This window comes from Salvelinus fontinalis, unplaced genomic scaffold (assembly GCF_029448725.1).
Source record: "Salvelinus fontinalis isolate EN_2023a unplaced genomic scaffold, ASM2944872v1 scaffold_0140, whole genome shotgun sequence".
Classification (NCBI taxonomy): Eukaryota; Metazoa; Chordata; class Actinopteri; order Salmoniformes; family Salmonidae; genus Salvelinus; species Salvelinus fontinalis.
In genome coordinates this window covers 288248-310000 of record NW_026600349.1, presented here as the reverse complement: position 1 = coordinate 310000, position 21753 = coordinate 288248, and the positions used below count along the sequence as shown (strand labels likewise).

The following is a 21753-nucleotide window of genomic DNA, read 5'->3' as shown; positions in this document are numbered from 1 at the left end:
GTCAGAGGTTAATCTAGTTGATGATCCCTGTGGTACAGGGTCAGAGGTGATTCTAGTTGATGATCCCTATGGTACAGGGTTGGAGGTGAATCTAGTTGATGATCCCTGGGGTACAGGGTCAGAGGTGAATCTAGTTGATGATCCCTGTGGTACAGGGTCAGAGGTAAATCTAGTTGATGATCCCTGGGGTACAGGGTCAGAGGTGAATCTAGTTGATAATCCCTGTGGTACAGGGTCAGAGGTGAATTTAGTTGATGATCCCTGAGGTACAGGGTCAGAGGTGAATCTAGTTTGTGATCCCTATGGTACAGGGTCAGAGGTGATTCTAGGTGATGATCCCTGTGGTACAGGGTCAGAGGTTCATCTAGTTGATGATCCATGTGGTACAGGGTCAGAGGTAATTCTAGGTAATGATCCCTGTGGTACAGTGTCAGAGGTAAATCTAGTTGATGATCCCTGGGGTAGAGGTCAGAGGTGAATCTAGTTGATGAGCCTGTGGTACAGGGTCAGAGGTTAATCGAGTTGATTATCCCTGTGGTACAGGGTCAGAGGTGAATCTAGGTGATGATCCCTATGGTACAGGGTCAGAGGTGAATCTAGGTGATGATCCATGTGGTACAGGGTCAGAGGTTAATCTAGTTGATTATCCCTGTGGTACAGGGTCAGAGGTGAATCTAGGTGGTGATCCCTGTGGTACAGGGTCAGAGGTTAATCTAGGTGATGATCCCTGGGTTACAGGGTCAGAGGTGAATCTAGTTGATGATCCCTGTGGTACAGGGTCAGATGTGATTCTAGTTGATGATCCCTATGGTACAGGGTCAGAGGTGATTCTAGGTGATGATCCCAGGTGATGATCCCTGTGGTACAGGGTCAGAGGTGAATCTAGTTGATGATCCCTGTGGTACAGGGTCAGAGGTGAATCTAGTTGGTGATCCCTATGGTACAGGGTCAGAGGTTAATCTAGTTGAAGATCACTGTGGTACAGGGTCAGAGGTGATTCTAGTTGATGATCCCTGGGGTACAGGGTCAGAGGTTAATCTAGTTGATGATCCCTGTGGTACAGGGTCAGAGGTGAATCTAGTTGATGATCCCTGTGGTAAAGGGTCAGAGGTTAATCTAGTTGATGATCCCTGTGGTACAGGGTCAGAGGTGAATCTAGTTGATGATCCCTGTGGTACAGGGTCAGAGGTTAATCTAGTTGATGATCCCTGTGGTACAGGGTCAGAGGTTAATCTAGTTGAAGATCACTGTGGTACAGGGTCAGAGGTTAATCTAGTTGATGATCCCTGTGGTACAGGGTCAGAGGTTAATCTAGTTGGTGATCCCTGTGGTACAGGGTCAGAGGTGAATCTAGTTGATGATCCCTGTGGTACAGGGTCAGAGGTTAATCTAGTTGATGATCCCTGTGGTACAGGGTCAGAGGTGAATCTAGGTGATGATCCATGTGGTACAGGGTCAGAGGTGAATCTAGTTGATGATCCCTGTGGTACAGGGTCAGAGGTTAATCTAGTTGATGATCCCTGTGGTACAGGGTCAGTGGTGATTCTAGTTGATGATCCCTATTGTACAGGGTTGGAGGTGAATCTAGTTGATGATCCCTGGGGTACAGGGTCAGAGGTGAATCTAGTTGATGATCCCTGTGGTACAGGGTCAGAGGTAAATCTAGTTGATGATCCCTGGGGTACAGGGTCAGAGGTGAATCTAGTTGATAATCCCTGTGGTACAGGGTCAGAGGTGAATTTAGTTGATGATCCCTGAGGTACAGGGTCAGAGGTGAATCTAGTTGGTGATCCCTATGGTACAGGGTCAGAGGTGATTCTAGGTGATGATCCCTGTGGTACAGGGTCAGAGGTTCATCTAGTTGATGATCCATGTGGTACAGGGTCAGAGGTGATTCTAGGTGATGATCCCTGTGGTACAGGGTCAGAGGTGATTCTAGTTGACGATCCCTATGGTACAGGGTCAGAGGTGAATCTAGTTGATGATCCCTGTGGTACAGGGTCAGAGGTGAATCTAGTTGATGATCCCTGTGGTACAGGGTCAGAGGTGATTCTAGTTGATGATCCCTATGGTACAGGCTCAGAGGTGATTCTAGGTAATGATCCCTGTGGTACAGTGTCAGAGGTTAATCTAGTTGATGATCCCTGTGGTACAGGGTCAGAGGTAATTCTAGGTAATGATCCCTGTGGTACAGTGTCAGAGGTAAATCTAGTTGATGATCCCTGGGGTAGAGGTCAGAGGTTAATCTAGTTGATTATCCCTGTGGTACAGGGTCAGAGGTTAATCTAGTTGATTATCCCTGTGGTACAGGGTCAGAGGTGAATCTAGGTGGTGATCCCTGTGGTACAGGGTCAGAGGTTAATCTAGGTGATGATCCCTGGGGTACAGGGTCAGAGGTGAATCTAGTTGATGATCCCTGTGGTACAGGGTCAGATGTGATTCTAGTTGATGATCCCTATGGTACAGGGTCAGAGGTGATTCTAGGTGATGATCCCAGGTGATGATCCCTGTGGTACAGGGTCAGAGGTGAATATAGTTGATGATCCCTGTGGTACAGGGTCAGAGGTGAATCTAGTTGGTGATCCCTATGGTACAGGGTCAGAGGTTAATCTAGTTGAAGATCACTGTGGTACAGGGTCAGAGGTGATTCTAGTTGATGATCCCTGGGGTACAGGGTCAGAGGTTAATCTAGTTGATGATCCCTGTGGTACAGGGTCAGAGGTGAATCTAGTTGATGATCCCTGTGGTACAGGGTCAGAGGTTAATCTAGTTGATGATCCCTGTGGTACAGGGTCAGAGGTTAATCTAGGTGATGATCCATGTGGTACAGGGTCAGAGGTGAATCTAGTTGATGATCCCTGTGGTACAGGGTCAGAGGTTAATCTAGTTGATGATCCCTGTGGTACAGGGTCAGAGGTGAATCTAGTTGATGATCCCTGTGGTACAGGGTCAGAGGTTAATCTAGTTGATGATCCCTGTGGTACAGGGTCAGAGGTTAATCTAGTTGAAGATCACTGTGGTACAGGGTCAGAGGTTAATCTAGTTGATGATCCCTGTGGTACAGGGTCAGAGGTTAATCTAGTTGGTGATCCCTGTGGTACAGGGTCAGAGGTGAATCTAGTTGATGATCCCTGTGGTACAGGGTCAGAGGTTAATCTAGTTGATGATCCCTGTGGTACAGGGTCAGAGGTGAATCTAGGTGATGATCCATGTGGTACAGGGTCAGAGGTGAATCTAGTTGATGATCCCTGTGGTACAGGGTCAGAGGTTAATCTAGTTGATGATCCCTGTGGTACAGGGTCAGAGGTGATTCTAGTTGATGATCCCTATGGTACAGGGTTAGAGGTGAATCTAGTTGATGATCCCTGGGGTACAGGGTCAGAGGTGAATCTAGTTGATGATCCCTGTGGTACAGGGTCAGAGGTAAATCTAGTTGATGATCCCTGGGGTACAGGGTCAGAGGTTAATCTAGTTGATAATCCCTGTGGTACAGGGTCAGAGGTGAATTTAGTTGATGATCCCTGAGGTACAGGGTCAGAGGTGAATCTAGTTGGTGATCCCTATGGTACAGGGTCAGAGGTTCATCTAGTTGATGATCCATGTGGTACAGGGTCAGAGGTGATTCTAGGTGATGATCCCTGTGGTACAGGGTCAGAGGTGATTCTAGTTGACGATCCCTATGGTACAGGGTCAGAGGTGAATCTAGTTGATGATCCCTGTGGTACAGGGTCAGAGGTGATTCTAGTTGATGATCCCTATGGTACAGGCTCAGAGGTGATTCTAGGTAATGATCCCTGTGGTACAGTGTCAGAGGTTAATCTAGTTGATGATCCCTGTGGTACAGGGTCAGAGGTAATTCTAGGTAATGATCCCTGTGGTACAGTGTCAGAGGTAAATCTAGTTGATGATCCCTGGGGTAGAGGTCAGAGGTGAATCTAGTTGATGACCCTGTGGTACAGGGTCAGAGGTTAATCTAGTTGATTATCCCTGTGGTACAGGGTCAGAGGTGAATCTAGGTGATGATCCCTATGGTACAGGGTCAGAGGTGAATCTAGGTGATGATCCATGTGGTACAGGGTCAGAGGTTAATCTAGTTGATTATCCCTGTGGTACAGGGTCAGAGGTGAATCTAGGTGGTGATCCCTGTGGTACAGGGTCAGAGGTTAATCTAGGTGATGATCCCTGGGTTACAGGGTCAGAGGTGAATCTAGTTGATGATCCCTGTGGTACAGGGTCAGATGTGATTCTAGTTGATGATCCCTATGGTACAGGGTCAGAGGTGATTCTAGGTGATGATCCCAGGTGATGATCCCTGTGGTACAGGGTCAGAGGTGAATCTAGTTGATGATCCCTGTGGTACAGGGTCAGAGGTGAATCTAGTTGGTGATCCCTATGGTACAGGGTCAGAGGTTAATCTAGTTGAAGATCACTGTGGTACAGGGTCAGAGGTGATTCTAGTTGATGATCCCTGGGGTACAGGGTCAGAGGTTAATCTAGTTGATGATCCCTGTGGTACAGGGTCAGAGGTGAATCTAGTTGATGATCCCTGTGGTACAGGGTCAGAGGTTAATCTAGTTGATGATCCCTGTGGTACAGGGTCAGAGGTTAATCTAGGTGATGATCCATGTGGTACAGGGTCAGAGGTGAATCTAGTTGATGATCCCTGTGGTACAGGGTCAGAGGTGAATCTAGTTGATGATCCCTGTGGTACAGGGTCAGAGGTTAATCTAGTTGATGATCCCTGGGGTACAGGGTCAGAGGTGAATCTAGTTGATAATCCATGTGGTACAGGGTCAGAGGTGATTCTTGTTGATGATCCCCATGGTACAGGGTCAGAGGTTTTTCTAGGTAATGATCCCTATGGTACAGGGTCAGAGGTTAATCTAGTTGATGATCCCTGTGTTACAGGGTCAGAGGTGAATCTAGTTGATGGTCCCTGTGGTACAGGGTCAGAGGTTAATCTAGTTGATGATCCCTGTGGTACAGGGTCAGAGGTGATTCTAGTTGATGATCCCTATGGTACAGGGTTGGAGGTGAATCTAGTTGATGATCCCTGGGGTACAGGGTCAGAGGTGAATCTAGTTGATGATCCCTGTGGTACAGGGTCAGAGGTAAATCTAGTTGATGATCCCTGGGGTACAGGGTCAGAGGTGAATCTAGTTGATAATCCCTGTGGTACAGGGTCAGAGGTGAATTTAGTTGATGATCCCTGAGGTACAGGGTCAGAGGTGAATCTAGTTGGTGATCCCTATGGTACAGGGTCAGAGGTGATTCTAGGTGATGATCCCTGTGGTACAGGGTCAGAGGTTCATCTAGTTGATGATCCATGTGGTACAGGGTCAGAGGTGATTCTAGGTGATGATCCCTGTGGTACAGGGTCAGAGGTGATTCTAGTTGACGATCCCTATGGTACAGGGTCAGAGGTGAATCTAGTTGATGATCCCTGTGGTACAGGGTCAGAGGTGAATCTAGTTGGTGATCCCTATGGTACAGGGTCAGAGGTTAATCTAGTTGAAGATCACTGTGGTACAGGGTCAGAGGTGATTCTAGTTGATGATCCCTGGGGTACAGGGTCAGAGGTTAATCTAGTTGATGATCCCTGTGGTACAGGGTCAGAGGTGAATCTAGTTGATGATCCCTGTGGTACAGGGTCAGAGGTTAATCTAGTTGATGATCCCTGTGGTACAGGGTCAGAGGTTAATCTAGGTGATGATCCATGTGGTACAGGGTCAGAGGTGAATCTAGTTGATGATCCCTGTGGTACAGGGTCAGAGGTGAATCTAGTTGATGATCCCTGTGGTACAGGGTCAGAGGTTAATCTAGTTGATGATCCCTGGGGTACAGGGTCAGAGGTGAATCTAGTTGATAATCCATGTGGTACAGGGTCAGAGGTGATTCTTGTTGATGATCCCCATGGTACAGGGTCAGAGGTTTTTCTAGGTAATGATCCCTGTGGTACAGGGTCAGAGGTTAATCTAGTTGATGATCCCTGTGTTACAGGGTCAGAGGTGAATCTAGTTGATGGTCCCTGTGGTACAGGGTCAGAGGTTAATCTAGTTGATGATCCCTGTGGTACAGGGTCAGAGGTGATTCTAGTTGATGATCCCTATGGTACAGGGTTGGAGGTGAATCTAGTTGATGATCCCTGGGGTACAGGGTCAGAGGTGAATCTAGTTGATGATCCCTGTGGTACAGGGTCAGAGGTAAATCTAGTTGATGATCCCTGGGGTACAGGGTCAGAGGTGAATCTAGTTGATAATCCCTGTGGTACAGGGTCAGAGGTGAATTTAGTTGATGATCCCTGAGGTACAGGGTCAGAGGTGAATCTAGTTGGTGATCCCTATGGTACAGGGTCAGAGGTGATTCTAGGTGATGATCCCTGTGGTACAGGGTCAGAGGTTCATCTAGTTGATGATCCATGTGGTACAGGGTCAGAGGTGATTCTAGGTGATGATCCCTGTGGTACAGGGTCAGAGGTGATTCTAGTTGACGATCCCTATGGTACAGGGTCAGAGGTGAATCTAGTTGATGATCCCTGTGGTACAGGGTCAGAGGTGAATCTAGTTGATAATCCATGTGGTACAGGGTCAGAGGTGATTCTTGTTGATGATCCCCATGGTACAGGGTCAGAGGTTATTCTAGGTAATGATCACTGTGGTACAGGGTCAGAGGTTAATCTAGTTGATGATCCCTGTGTTACATGGTCAGAGGTGAATCTAGTTGATGGTCCCTGTGGTACAGGGTCAGAGGTTAATCTAGTTGATGATCCCTGTGGTACAGGGTCAGAGGTGATTCTAGTTGATGATCCCTATGGTACAGGGTTGGAGGTGAATCTAGTTGATGATCCCTGGGGTACAGGGTCAGAGGTGAATCTAGTTGATGATCCCTGTGGTACAGGGTCAGAGGTAAATCTAGTTGATGATCCCTGGGGTACAGGGTCAGAGGTGAATCTAGTTGATAATCCCTGTGGTACAGGGTCAGAGGTGAATTTAGTTGATGATCCCTGAGGTACAGGGTCAGAGGTGATTCTAGGTGATGATCCCTGTGGTACAGGGTCAGAGGTTCATCTAGTTGATGATCCATGTGGTACAGGGTCAGAGGTGATTCTAGGTGATGATCCCTGTGGTACAGGGTCAGAGGTGATTCTAGTTGACGATCCCTATGGTACAGGGTCAGAGGTGAATCTAGTTGATGATCCCTGTGGTACAGGGTCAGAGGTGAATCTAGTTGATGATCCCTGTGGTACAGGGTCAGAGGTGATTCTAGTTGATGATCCCTATGGTACAGGCTCAGAGGTGATTCTAGGTAATGATCCCTGTGGTACAGTGTCAGAGGTTAATCTAGTTGATGATCCCTGTGGTACAGGGTCAGAGGTAATTCTAGGTAATGATCCCTGTGGTACAGTGTCAGAGGTAAATCTAGTTGATGATCCCTGGGGAAGAGGTCAGAGGTGAATCTAGTTGATGACCCTGTGGTACAGGGTCAGAGGTTAATCTAGTTGATTATCCCTGTGGTACAGGGTCAGAGGTGAATCTAGGTGATGATCCCTATGGTACAGGGTCAGAGGTGAATCTAGGTGATGATCCATGTGGTACAGGGTCAGAGGTTAATCTAGTTGATTATCCCTGTGGTACAGGGTCAGAGGTGAATCTAGTTGATGATCCCTGTGGTACAGGGTCAGATGTGATTCTAGTTGATGATCCCTATGGTACAGGGTCAGAGGTGATTCTAGGTGATGATCCCAGGTGATGATCCCTGTGGTACAGGGTCAGAGGTGAATCTAGTTGATGATCCCTGTGGTACAGGGTCAGAGGTGAATCTAGGTGGTGATCCCTATGGTACAGGGTCAGAGGTTAATCTAGTTGAAGATCACTGTGGTACATGGTCAGAGGTGATTCTAGTTGATGATCCCTGGGGTACAGGGTCAGAGGTTAATCTAGTTGATGATCCCTGTGGTACAGGGTCAGAGGTGAATCTAGTTGATGATCCCTGTGGTACAGGGTCAGAGGTTAATCTAGTTGATGATCCCTGTGGTACAGGGTCAGAGGTTAATCTAGGTGATGATCCATGTGGTACAGGGTCAGAGGTGAATCTAGTTGATGATCCCTGTGGTACAGGGTCAGAGGTTAATCTAGTTGATGATCCCTGTGGTACAGGGTCAGAGGTGAATCTAGTTGATGATCCCTGTGGTACAGGGTCAGAGGTTAATCTAGTTGATGATCCCTGGGGTACAGGGTCAGAGGTGAATCTAGTTGATAATCCATGTGGTACAGGGTCAGAGGTGATTATTGTTGATGATCCCCATGGTACAGGGTCAGAGGTTATTCTAGGTAATGATCCCTGTGGTACAGGGTCAGATGTTAATCTAGTTGATGATCCCTGTGTTACAGGGTCAGAGGTGAATCTAGTTGATGATCCCTGTGGTACAGGGTCAGAGGTTAATCTAGTTGATGATCCCTGTGGCACAGGGTCAGAGGTGATTCTAGGTGATGGTCCCTGTGGTACAGGGTCAGAGGTGAATCTAGTTGATGATCCCTGTGGTACAGGGTCAGAGGTAAATCTAGTTGATAATCCCTGGGGTACAGGGTCAGAGGTGAATCTAGTTGATAATCCCTGTGGTACAGGGTCAGAGGTTCATCTAGTTGATGATCCATGTGGTACAGGGTCAGAGGTGATTCTAGGTGATGATCCCTGTGGTACAGGGTCAGAGGTGATTCTAGTTGACGATCCCTATGGTACAGGGTCAGAGGTGAATCTAGTTGATGATCCCTGTGGTACAGGGTCAGAGGTGAATCTAGTTGATGATCCCTGTGGTACAGGGTCAGAGGTGATTCTAGTTGATGATCCCTATGGTACAGGCTCAGAGGTGATTCTAGGTAATGATCCCTGTGGTACAGTGTCAGAGGTTAATCTAGTTGATGATCCCTGTGGTACAGGGTCAGAGGTAATTCTAGGTAATGATCCCTGTGGTACAGTGTCAGAGGTAAATCTAGTTGATGATCCCTGGGGAAGAGGTCAGAGGTGAATCTAGTTGATGACCCTGTGGTACAGGGTCAGAGGTTAATCTAGTTGATTATCCCTGTGGTACAGGGTCAGAGGTGAATCTAGGTGATGATCCCTATGGTACAGGGTCAGAGGTGAATCTAGGTGATGATCCATGTGGTACAGGGTCAGAGGTTAATCTAGTTGATTATCCCTGTGGTACAGGGTCAGAGGTGAATCTAGGTGGTGATCCCTGTGGTACAGGGTCAGAGGTTAATCTAGGTGTTGATCCCTGGGTTACAGGGTCAGAGGTGAATCTAGTTGATGATCCCTGTGGTACAGGGTCAGATGTGATTCTAGTTGATGATCCCTATGGTACAGGGTCAGAGGTGATTCTAGGTGATGATCCCAGGTGATGATCCCTGTGGTACAGGGTCAGAGGTGAATCTAGTTGATGATCCCTGTGGTACAGGGTCAGAGGTGAATCTAGGTGGTGATCCCTATGGTACAGGGTCAGAGGTTAATCTAGTTGAAGATCCCTGGGGTACAGGGTCAGAGGTGAATCTAGGTGGTGATCCCTATTGTACAGGGTCAGAGGTGATTCTAGTTGATGATCCCTGGGGTACAGGGTCAGAGGTTAATCTAGTTGATGATCCCTGTGGTACAGGGTCAGAGGTGAATCTAGTTGATGATCCCTGTGGTACAGGGTCAGAGGTTAATCTAGTTGATGATCCCTATGGTACAGGGTCAGAGGTTAATCTAGGTGATGATCCATGTGGTACAGGGTCAGAGGTGAATCTAGTTGATGATCCCTGTGGTACAGGGTCAGAGGTTAATCTAGTTGATGATCCCTGTGGTACAGGGTCAGAGGTGAATCTAGTTGATGATCCCTGTGGTACAGGGTCAGAGGTTAATCTAGTTTATGATCCCTGTGGTACAGGGTCAGAGGTTAATCTAGTTGATGATCCCTGTGGCACAGGGTCAGAGGTGATTCTAGGTGATGGTCCCTGTGGTACAGGGTCAGAGGTGAATCTAGTTGATGATCCCTGTGGTACAGGGTCAGAGGTAAATCTAGTTGATAATCCCTGGGGTACAGGGTCAGAGGTGAATCTAGTTGATAATCCCTGTGGTACAGGGTCAGAGGTGAATCTAGTTGATGATCCCTGGGGTACAGGGTCAGATGTGAATCTAGTTGATGATCCCTATGGTACAGGGTCAGAGGTGATTCTAGTTAATGATCCCTGGGGTACAGGGTCAGAGGTGATTCTAGGAGATGATCCCAGGTGATGATCCCTGTGGTACCGGGTCAGAGGTTAATCTAGTTGATGATCCCTGTGGTACAGGGTCAGAGGTGAATCTAGTTGATGATCCCTGTGGTACAGGGTCAGAGTTGAATCTAGTTGATGATCCCTATGGTACAGGGTCAGAGGTGAATCTAGTTGATGATCCCTGTGGTACAGGGTCAGAGGTGAATCTAGTTGATGATACCTATGGTACAGGGTCAGAGGTGAATCAAGTTGATGATCCCTGTGGTACAGGGTCAGAGGTGAATCTAGGTGATGATCCATGTGGTACAGGGTCAGTGGTGAATCAAGTTGATGATCCCTGTGGTACAGGGTCAGAGGTGAATCTAGGTGATGGTCCCTGTGGTACAGGGTCAGAGGTTAATCTAGTTGATGATCCCTGTGGTACAGGGTCAGAGGTAAATCTAGTTGATGATCCCTGTGGTACAGGGTCAGAGGTGATTCTAGTTGATGATCCCTGGGGTACAGGGTCAGATGTGAATCTAGTTGATGATCCCTATGGTACAGGGTCAGAGGTGATTCTAGGTGATGATCCCAGGTGATGATCCCTGTGGTACAGGGTCAGAGGTGAATCTAGTTGGTGATCCCTATGGTACAGGGTCAGAGGTTAATCTAGTTGATGATCCCTGTGGTACAGGGTCAGAGGTTAATCTAGTTGGTGATCCCTTTGGTACAGGGTCAGAGGTTAATCTAGTTGAAGATCACTGTGGTACAGGGTCAGAGGTGAATCTAGTTGATGATCCCTGTGGTACAGGGTCAGAGGTTAATCTAGTTGATGATCCCTGTGGTACAGGGTCAGAGGTGAATCTAGTTGATGATCCCTGTGGTAAAGGGTCAGAGGTGAATCTAGGTGATAATCCATGTGGTACAGGGTCAGAGGTGAATCTAGGTGATGATCCATGTGGTACAGGGTCAGAGGTGAATCTAGTTGGTGATCCCTATGGTACAGGGTCAGAGGTGATTCTAGGTGATGGTCCCTGTGGTACAGGGTCAGAGGTGAATCTAGTTGATGATCCCTGTGGTACAGGGTCAGAGGTAAATCTAGTTGAAGATCCCTGGGGTACAGGGTCAGAGGTGAATCTAGTTGATAATCCCTGTGGCACAGGGTCAGAGGTGAATCTAGTTGATGATCCCTGGGGTACAGGGTCAGAGGTGAATCTAGTTGATGAACCCTATGGTACAGGGTCAGAGGTAAATCTAGTTGATGATCCCTGGGGTACAGGGTCAGATGTGAATCTAGTTGATGATCCCTATTGTACAGGGTCAGAGGTTAATCTAGTTGATGATCCCTGTGGTACAGGGTCAGAGGTGATTCTAGTTAATGATCCCTATGGTACAGGGTCAGAGGTGAATCTAGTTGATGATCCCTGTGGTACAGGGTCAGAGGTGATTCTAGATAATGATCCCTATGGTACAGGGTCAGATGTGAATCTAGTTGATGATCCCTATTGTACAGGGTCAGAGGTGAATCTAGTTGATGATCCCTATGGTACAGGGTCAGAGGTTAATCTAGTTGATGATCCCTGTGGTACAGGGTCAGAGGTGATTCTAGTTAATGATCCCTATGGTACAGGGTCAGAGGTGATTCTAGGTGATGATCCCTGTGGTACAGGGTCAGAGGTTCATCTAGTTGATGATCCCTGTGGTACAGGGTCAGAGGTGATTCTAGGTGATGATCCCTGTGGTACAGGGTCAGAGGTGATTCAAGTTGACGATCCCTATGGTACAGGGTCAGAGGTGAATCTAGTTGATGATCCCTGTGGTACAGGGTCAGAGGTGAATCTAGTTGATGATCCCTGTGGTACAGGGTCAGAGGTGATTCTAGTTGATGATCCCTGGGGTACAGGGTCAGATGTGAATCTAGTTGATGATCCCTGTGGTACAGGTTCAGAGGTGATTCTAGTTGATGATCCCCGGGGTACAGGGTCAGATGTGAATCTAGTTGATGATCCCTCTGGTACAGGGTCAGTGGTGAATCTAGTTGATGATCCCTGTGGTACAGGGTCAGAGGTTAATCTAGTTGATGACCCCTGTGGTACAGGGTCAGAGGTGATTCTAGTTAATGATCCCTGGGGTACAGGGTCAGAGGTGAATCTAGTTAATGATCCCTATGGTACAGGGTCAGAGGTGAATCTAGTTGATGATCCCTATGGTACAGGGTCAGAGGTGATTCTAGGTGATGAACCCTGTGGTACAGGGTCAGAGGTTCATCTAGTTGATGATCCCTGTGGTACAGGGTCAGAGGTGATTCTAGGTGATGATCCCTGTGGTACAGGGTCAGAGGTGATTCTAGTTGACGATCCCTATGGTACAGGGTCAGAGGTGAATCTAGTTGATGATCCCTGTGGTACAGGGTCAGAGGTGAATCTAGTTGATGATCCCTGTGGTACAGGGTCAGAGGTGATTATAGTTGATGATCCCTATGGTACAGGCTCAGAGGTGACTCTAGGTAATGATCCCTGTGGTACAGTGTCAGAGGTTAATCTAGTTGATGATCCCTGTGGTACAGGGTCAGAGGTGATTCTAGTTGAGGATCCCTGGTGTACAGGGTCAGAGGTGAATCTAGTTGATGATCCCTGTGGTACAGGGTCAGATGTGATTCTAGTTGATGATCCCTATGGTATAGGGTCAGAGGTGATTCTAGGAGATGATCCCAGGTGATGATCCCTGTGGTACAGGGTCAGAGGTGAATCTAGTTGATGATCCCTGTGGTACAGGGTCAGAGTTGAATCTAGTTGATGATCCCTGTGGTACAGGGTCAGAGGTGAATCTAGTTGATGATCCCTGTGGTACAGGGTCAGAGGTGAATCTAGTTGATGATCCCTGGGGTACAGGGTCAGATGTGAATCTAGTTGATGATCCCTGTGGTACAGGGTCAGAGGTGATTCTAGTTGATGATCCCCGGGGTACAGGGTCAGATGTGAATCTAGTTGATGATCCCTCTGGTACAGGGTCAGAGGTGAATCTAGTTGATGATCCCTGTGGTACAGGGTCAGAGGTGATTCTAGTTAATGATCCCTGGGGTACAGGGTCAGAGGTGAATCTAGTTGATGATCCCTATGGTACAGGGTCAGAGGTGAATCTAGTTGATGATCCCTGTGGTACAGGGTCAGAGGTGAATCTAGTTGGTGATCCCTATGGTACAGGGTCAGAGGTGATTCTAGGTGATGATCCCTGTGGTACAGGGTCAGAGGTTCATCTAGTTGATGATCCCTGTGGTACAGGGTCAGAGGTGATTCTAGTTGATGATCCCTATGGTACAGGCTCAGAGGTGATTCTAGGTAATGATCCCTGTGGTACAGGGTCAGAGGTTAATCTAGTTGATGATCCCTGTGGTACAGGGTCAGAGGTGATTCTAGTTAATGATCCCTGGGGTACAGGGTCAGAGGTGAATCTAGTTGATGATCCCTATGGTACAGAGTCAGAGGTGAATCTAGTTGATGATCCCTGTGGTACAGGGTCAGAGGTGAATCTAGTTGGTGATCCCTATGGTACAGGGTCAGAGGTGATTCTAGTTGATGATCCCTGGTGTACAGGGTCAGATGTGATTCTAGTTGATGATCCCTATGGTACAGGGTCAGAGGTGATTCTAGGAGATGATCCCAGGTGATGATCCCTGTGGTACAGGGTCAGAGGTTAATCTAGTTGATGATCCCTGTGGTACAGGGTCAGAGGTGAATCTAGTTGGTGATCCCTGTGGTACAGGGTCAGAGGTGATTCTAGGTGATGGTCCCTGTGGTACAGGGTCAGAGGTGAATCTAGTTGATGATCCCTGTGGTACAGGGTCAGAGGTGAATCTAGTTGATGATCCCTGTGGTACAGGGTCAGAGGTTAATCTAGTTGATGATCCCTGTGGTACAGGGTCAGAGGTGAATCTAGGTGATGATCCATGTGGTACAGGGTCAGAGGTTAATCTAGTTGATGATCCCTGTGGTACAGGGTCAGAGGTGAATCTAGTTGGTGATCCCTATGGTACAGGGTCAGAGGTGATTCTAGGTGATGGTCCCTGTGGTACAGGGTCAGAGGTGAATCTAGTTGATGATCCCTGTGGTACAGGGCCAGAGGTAAATCTAGTTGATGATCCCTGGGGTACAGGGTCAGAGGTGAATCTAGTTGATGAACCCTATGGTACAGGGTCAGAGGTGAATCTAGTTGATGATCCCTGGGGTACAGGGTCAGATGTGAATCTAGTTGATGATCCCTGGGGTACAGGGTCAGAGGTGATTGAAGTTGATGATCCCTATGGTACAGGCTCAGAGGTGACTCTAGGTAATGATCCCTGTGGTACAGTGTCAGAGGTTAATCTAGTTGATGATCCCTGTGGTACAGGGTCAGAGGTGATTCTAGTTGAGGATCCCTGGTGTACAGGGTCAGAGGTGAATCTAGTTGATGATCCCTGTGGTACAGGGTCAGATGTGATTCTAGTTGATGATCCCTATGGTACAGGGTCAGAGGTGATTATAGTTGATGATCCCTATGGTACAGGCTCAGAGGTGACTCTAGGTAATGATCCCTGTGGTACAGTGTCAGAGGTTAATCTAGTTGATGATCCCTGTGGTACAGGGTCAGAGGTGATTCTAGTTGAGGATCCCTGGTGTACAGGGTCAGAGGTGAATCTAGTTGATGATCCCTGTGGTACAGGGTCAGATGTGATTCTAGTTGATGATCCCTATGGTATAGGGTCAGAGGTGATTCTAGGAGATGATCCCAGGTGATGATCCCTGTGGTACAGGGTCAGAGGTGAATCTAGTTGATGATCCCTGTGGTACAGGGTCAGAGTTGAATCTAGTTGATGATCCCTATGGTACAGGGTCAGAGGTGAATCTAGTTGATGATCCCTGTGGTACAGGGTCAGAGGTGAATCTAGTTGATGATCCCTGGGGTACAGGGTCAGATGTGAATCTAGTTGATGATCCCTGTGGTACAGGGTCAGAGGTGATTCTAGTTGATGATCCCCGGGGTACAGGGTCAGATGTGAATCTAGTTGATGATCCCTCTGGTACAGGGTCAGAGGTGAATCTAGTTGATGATCCCTGTGGTACAGGGTCAGAGGTTAATCTAGTTGATGATCCCTGTGGTACAGGGTCAGAGGTGAATCTAGTTGGTGATCCCTGTGGTACAGGGTCAGAGGTGATTCTAGGTGATGGTCCCTGTGGTACAGGGTCAGAGGTGAATCTAGTTGATGATCCCTGTGGTACAGGGTCAGAGGTGAATCTAGTTGATGATCCCTGTGGTACAGGGTCAGAGGTTAATCTAGTTGATGATCCCTGTGGTACAGGGTCAGAGGTGAATCTAGGTGATGATCCATGTGGTACAGGGTCAGAGGTTAATCTAGTTGATGATCCCTGTGGTACAGGGTCAGAGGTGAATCTAGTTGGTGATCCCTATGGTACAGGGTCAGAGGTGATTCTAGGTGATGGTCCCTGTGGTACAGGGTCAGAGGTGAATCTAGTTGATGATCCCTGTGGTACAGGGCCAGAGGTAAATCTAGTTGATGATCCCTGGGGTACAGGGTCAGAGGTGAATCTAGTTGATGGACCCTATGGTACAGGGTCAGAGGTGAATCTAGTTGATGATCCCTGGGGTACAGGGTCAGATGTGAATCTAGTTGATGATCCCTGGGGTACAGGGTCAGAGGTGATTGAAGTTGATGATCCCTATGGTACAGGCTCAGAGGTGACTCTAGGTAATGATCCCTGTGGTACAGTGTCAGAGGTTAATCTAGTTGATGATCCCTGTGGTACAGGGTCAGAGGTGATTCTAGTTGAGGATCCCTGGTGTACAGGGTCAGAGGTGAATCTAGTTGATGATCCCTGTGGTACAGGGTCAGATGTGATTCTAGTTGATGATCCCTATGGTACAGGGTCAGAGGTGATTATAGTTGATGATCCCTATGGTACAGGCTCAGAGGTGACTCTAGGTAATGATCCCTGTGGTACAGTGTCAGAGGTTAATCTAGTTGATGATCCCTGTGGTACAGGGTCAGAGGTGATTCTAGTTGAGGATCCCTGGTGTACAGGGTCAGAGGTGAATCTAGTTGATGATCCCTGTGGTACAGGGTCAGATGTGATTCTAGTTGATGATCCCTATGGTATAGGGTCAGAGGTGATTCTAGGAGATGATCCCAGGTGATGATCCCTGTGGTACAGTGTCAGAGGTTAATCTAGTTGATGATCCCTGTGGTACAGGGTCAGAGGTGATTCTAGTTTAGGATCCCTGGTGTACAGGGTCAGAGGTGAATCTAGTTGATGATCCCTGTGGTACAGGGTCAGAGGTGAATCTAGGTGATGATCCATGTGGTACAGGGTCAGAGGTGAATCTAGTTGATGATCCCTGTGGTACAGGGTCAGAGGTTAATCTAGTTGATGATCCCTGTGGTACAGGGTCAGAGGTGATTCTAGTTGATGATCCCTATGGTACAGGGTTAGAGGTGAATCTAGTTGATGATCCCTGGGGTACAGGGTCAGAGGTGAATCTAGTTGATGATCCCTGTGGTACAGGGTCAGAGGTAAATCTAGTTGATGATCCCTGGGGTACAGGGTCAGAGGTTAATCTAGTTGATAATCCCTGTGGTACAGGGTCAGAGGTGAATTTAGTTGATGATCCCTGAGGTACAGGGTCAGAGGTGAATCTAGTTGGTGATCCCTATGGTACAGGGTCAGAGGTTCATCTAGTTGATGATCCATGTGGTACAGGGTCAGAGGTGATTCTAGGTGATGATCCCTGTGGTACAGGGTCAGAGGTGATTCTAGTTGACGATCCCTATGGTACAGGGTCAGAGGTGAATCTAGTTGATGATCCCTGTGGTACAGGGTCAGAGGTGATTCTAGTTGATGATCCCTATGGTACAGGCTCAGAGGTGATTCTAGGTAATGATCCCTGTGGTACAGTGTCAGAGGTTAATCTAGTTGATGATCCCTGTGGTACAGGGTCAGAGGTAATTCTAGGTAATGATCCCTGTGGTACAGTGTCAGAGGTAAATCTAGTTGATGATCCCTGGGGTAGAGGTCAGAGGTGAATCTAGTTGATGACCCTGTGGTACAGGGTCAGAGGTTAATCTAGTTGATTATCCCTGTGGTACAGGGTCAGAGGTGAATCTAGGTGATGATCCCTATGGTACAGGGTCAGATGTGATTCTAGTTGATGATCCCTATGGTATAGGGTCAGAGGTGATTCTAGGAGATGATCCCAGGTGATGATCCCTGTGGTACAGGGTCAGAGGTGAATCTAGTTGATGATCCCTGTGGTACAGGGTCAGAGTTGAATCTAGTTGATGATCCCTATGGTACAGGGTCAGAGGTGAATCTAGTTGATGATCCCTGTGGTACAGGGTCAGAGGTGAATCTAGTTGATGATCCCTGGGGTACAGGGTCAGATGTGAATCTAGTTGATGATCCCTGTGGTACAGGGTCAGAGGTGATTCTAGTTGATGATCCCCGGGGTACAGGGTCAGATGTGAATCTAGTTGATGATCCCTCTGGTACAGGGTCAGAGGTGAATCTAGTTGATGATCCCTGTGGTACAGGGTCAGAGGTTAATCTAGTTGATGATCCCTGTGGTACAGGGTCAGAGGTGAATCTAGTTGGTGATCCCTGTGGTACAGGGTCAGAGGTGATTCTAGGTGATGGTCCCTGTGGTACAGGGTCAGAGGTGAATCTAGTTGATGATCCCTGTGGTACAGGGTCAGAGGTGAATCTAGTTGATGATCCCTGTGGTACAGGGTCAGAGGTTAATCTAGTTGATGATCCCTGTGGTACAGGGTCAGAGGTGAATCTAGGTGATGATCCATGTGGTACAGGGTCAGAGGTTAATCTAGTTGATGATCCCTGTGGTACAGGGTCAGAGGTGAATCTAGTTGGTGATCCCTATGGTACAGGGTCAGAGGTGATTCTAGGTGATGGTCCCTGTGGTACAGGGTCAGAGGTGAATCTAGTTGATGATCCCTGTGGTACAGGGCCAGAGGTAAATCTAGTTGATGATCCCTGGGGTACAGGGTCAGAGGTGAATCTAGTTGATGGACCCTATGGTACAGGGTCAGAGGTGAATCTAGTTGATGATCCCTGGGGTACAGGGTCAGATGTGAATCTAGTTGATGATCCCTGGGGTACAGGGTCAGAGGTGATTGAAGTTGATGATCCCTATGGTACAGGCTCAGAGGTGACTCTAGGTAATGATCCCTGTGGTACAGTGTCAGAGGTTAATCTAGTTGATGATCCCTGTGGTACAGGGTCAGAGGTGATTCTAGTTGAGGATCCCTGGTGTACAGGGTCAGAGGTGAATCTAGTTGATGATCCCTGTGGTACAGGGTCAGATGTGATTCTAGTTGATGATCCCTATGGTACAGGGTCAGAGGTGATTATAGTTGATGATCCCTATGGTACAGGCTCAGAGGTGACTCTAGGTAATGATCCCTGTGGTACAGTGTCAGAGGTTAATCTAGTTGATGATCCCTGTGGTACAGGGTCAGAGGTGATTCTAGTTGAGGATCCCTGGTGTACAGGGTCAGAGGTGAATCTAGTTGATGATCCCTGTGGTACAGGGTCAGATGTGATTCTAGTTGATGATCCCTATGGTATAGGGTCAGAGGTGATTCTAGGAGATGATCCCAGGTGATGATCCCTGTGGTACAGTGTCAGAGGTTAATCTAGTTGATGATCCCTGTGGTACAGGGTCAGAGGTGATTCTAGTTTAGGATCCCTGGTGTACAGGGTCAGAGGTGAATCTAGTTGATGATCCCTGTGGTACAGGGTCAGAGGTGAATCTAGGTGATGATCCATGTGGTACAGGGTCAGAGGTGAATCTAGTTGATGATCCCTGTGGTACAGGGTCAGAGGTTAATCTAGTTGATGATCCCTGTGGTACAGGGTCAGAGGTGATTCTAGTTGATGATCCCTATGGTACAGGGTTAGAGGTGAATCTAGTTGATGATCCCTGGGGTACAGGGTCAGAGGTGAATCTAGTTGATGATCCCTGTGGTACAGGGTCAGAGGTAAATCTAGTTGATGATCCCTGGGGTACAGGGTCAGAGGTTAATCTAGTTGATAATCCCTGTGGTACAGGGTCAGAGGTGAATTTAGTTGATGATCCCTGAGGTACAGGGTCAGAGGTGAATCTAGTTGGTGATCCCTATGGTACAGGGTCAGAGGTTCATCTAGTTGATGATCCATGTGGTACAGGGTCAGAGGTGATTCTAGGTGATGATCCCTGTGGTACAGGGTCAGAGGTGATTCTAGTTGACGATCCCTATGGTACAGGGTCAGAGGTGAATCTAGTTGATGATCCCTGTGGTACAGGGTCAGAGGTGATTCTAGTTGATGATCCCTATGGTACAGGCTCAGAGGTGATTCTAGGTAATGATCCCTGTGGTACAGTGTCAGAGGTTAATCTAGTTGATGATCCCTGTGGTACAGGGTCAGAGGTAATTCTAGGTAATGATCCCTGTGGTACAGTGTCAGAGGTAAATCTAGTTGATGATCCCTGGGGTAGAGGTCAGAGGTGAATCTAGTTGATGACCCTGTGGTACAGGGTCAGAGGTTAATCTAGTTGATTATCCCTGTGGTACAGGGTCAGAGGTGAATCTAGGTGATGATCCCTATGGTACAGGGTCAGAGGTGAATCTAGGTGATGATCCATGTGGTACAGGGTCAGAGGTTAATCTAGTTGATTATCCCTGTGGTACAGGGTCAGAGGTGAATCTAGGTGGTGATCCCTGTGGTACAGGGTCAGAGGTTAATCTAGGTGATGATCCCTGGGTTACAGGGTCAGAGGTGAATCTAGTTGATGATCCCTGTGGTACAGGGTCAGATGTGATTCTAGTTGATGATCCCTATGGTACAGGGTCAGAGGTGATTCTAGGTGATGATCCCAGGTGATGATCCCTGTGGTACAGGGTCAGAGGTGAATCTAGTTGATGATCCCTGTGGTACAGGGTCAGAGGTGAATCTAGTTGGTGATCCCTATGGTACAGGGTCAGAGGTTAATCTAGTTGAAGATCACTGTGGTACAGGGTCAGAGGTGATTCTAGTTGATGATCCCTGGGGTACAGGGTCAGAGGTTAATCTAGTTGATGATCCCTGTGGTACAGGGTCAGAGGTGAATCTAGTTGATGATCCCTGTGGTACAGGGTCAGAGGTTAATCTAGTTGATGATCCCTGTGGTACAGGGTCAGAGGTTAATCTAGGTGATGATCCATGTGGTACAGGGTCAGAGGTGAATCTAGTTGATGATCCCTGTGGTACAGGGTCAGAGGTGAATCTAGTTGATGATCCCTGTGGTACAGGGTCAGAGGTTAATCTAGTTGATGATCCCTGGGGTACAGGGTCAGAGGTGAATCTAGTTGATAATCCATGTGGTACAGGGTCAGAGGTGATTCTTGTTGATGATCCCCATGGTACAGGGTCAGAGGTTTTTCTAGGTAATGATCCCTATGGTACAGGGTCAGAGGTTAATCTAGTTGATGATCCCTGTGTTACAGGGTCAGAGGTGAATCTAGTTGATGGTCCCTGTGGTACAGGGTCAGAGGTTAATCTAGTTGATGATCCCTGTGGTACAGGGTCAGAGGTGATTCTAGTTGATGATCCCTATGGTACAGGGTTGGAGGTGAATCTAGTTGATGATCCCTGGGGTACAGGGTCAGAGGTGAATCTAGTTGATGATCCCTGTGGTACAGGGTCAGAGGTAAATCTAGTTGATGATCCCTGGGGTACAGGGTCAGAGGTGAATCTAGTTGATAATCCCTGTGGTACAGGGTCAGAGGTGAATTTAGTTGATGATCCCTGAGGTACAGGGTCAGAGGTGAATCTAGTTGGTGATCCCTATGGTACAGGGTCAGAGGTGATTCTAGGTGATGATCCCTGTGGTACAGGGTCAGAGGTTCATCTAGTTGATGATCCATGTGGTACAGGGTCAGAGGTGATTCTAGGTGATGATCCCTGTGGTACAGGGTCAGAGGTGATTCTAGTTGACGATCCCTATGGTACAGGGTCAGAGGTGAATCTAGTTGATGATCCCTGTGGTACAGGGTCAGAGGTGAATCTAGTTGGTGATCCCTATGGTACAGGGTCAGAGGTTAATCTAGTTGAAGATCACTGTGGTACAGGGTCAGAGGTGATTCTAGTTGATGATCCCTGGGGTACAGGGTCAGAGGTTAATCTAGTTGATGATCCCTGTGGTACAGGGTCAGAGGTGAATCTAGTTGATGATCCCTGTGGTACAGGGTCAGAGGTTAATCTAGTTGATGATCCCTGTGGTACAGGGTCAGAGGTTAATCTAGGTGATGATCCATGTGGTACAGGGTCAGAGGTGAATCTAGTTGATGATCCCTGTGGTACAGGGTCAGAGGTGAATCTAGTTGATGATCCCTGTGGTACAGGGTCAGAGGTTAATCTAGTTGATGATCCCTGGGGTACAGGGTCAGAGGTGAATCTAGTTGATAATCCATGTGGTACAGGGTCAGAGGTGATTCTTG

At 47.8% G+C, this 21753-nt stretch overlaps 1 protein-coding gene across 5 annotated transcripts in view; it reads left to right on the top strand.

Moving 5' to 3' along the window:
* LOC129843459 (CUGBP Elav-like family member 3) overlaps positions 1-21753 on the top strand; it is a 175301-nt gene that overhangs the window by 24673 nt on the left and 128875 nt on the right. The window lies entirely within an intron of this gene.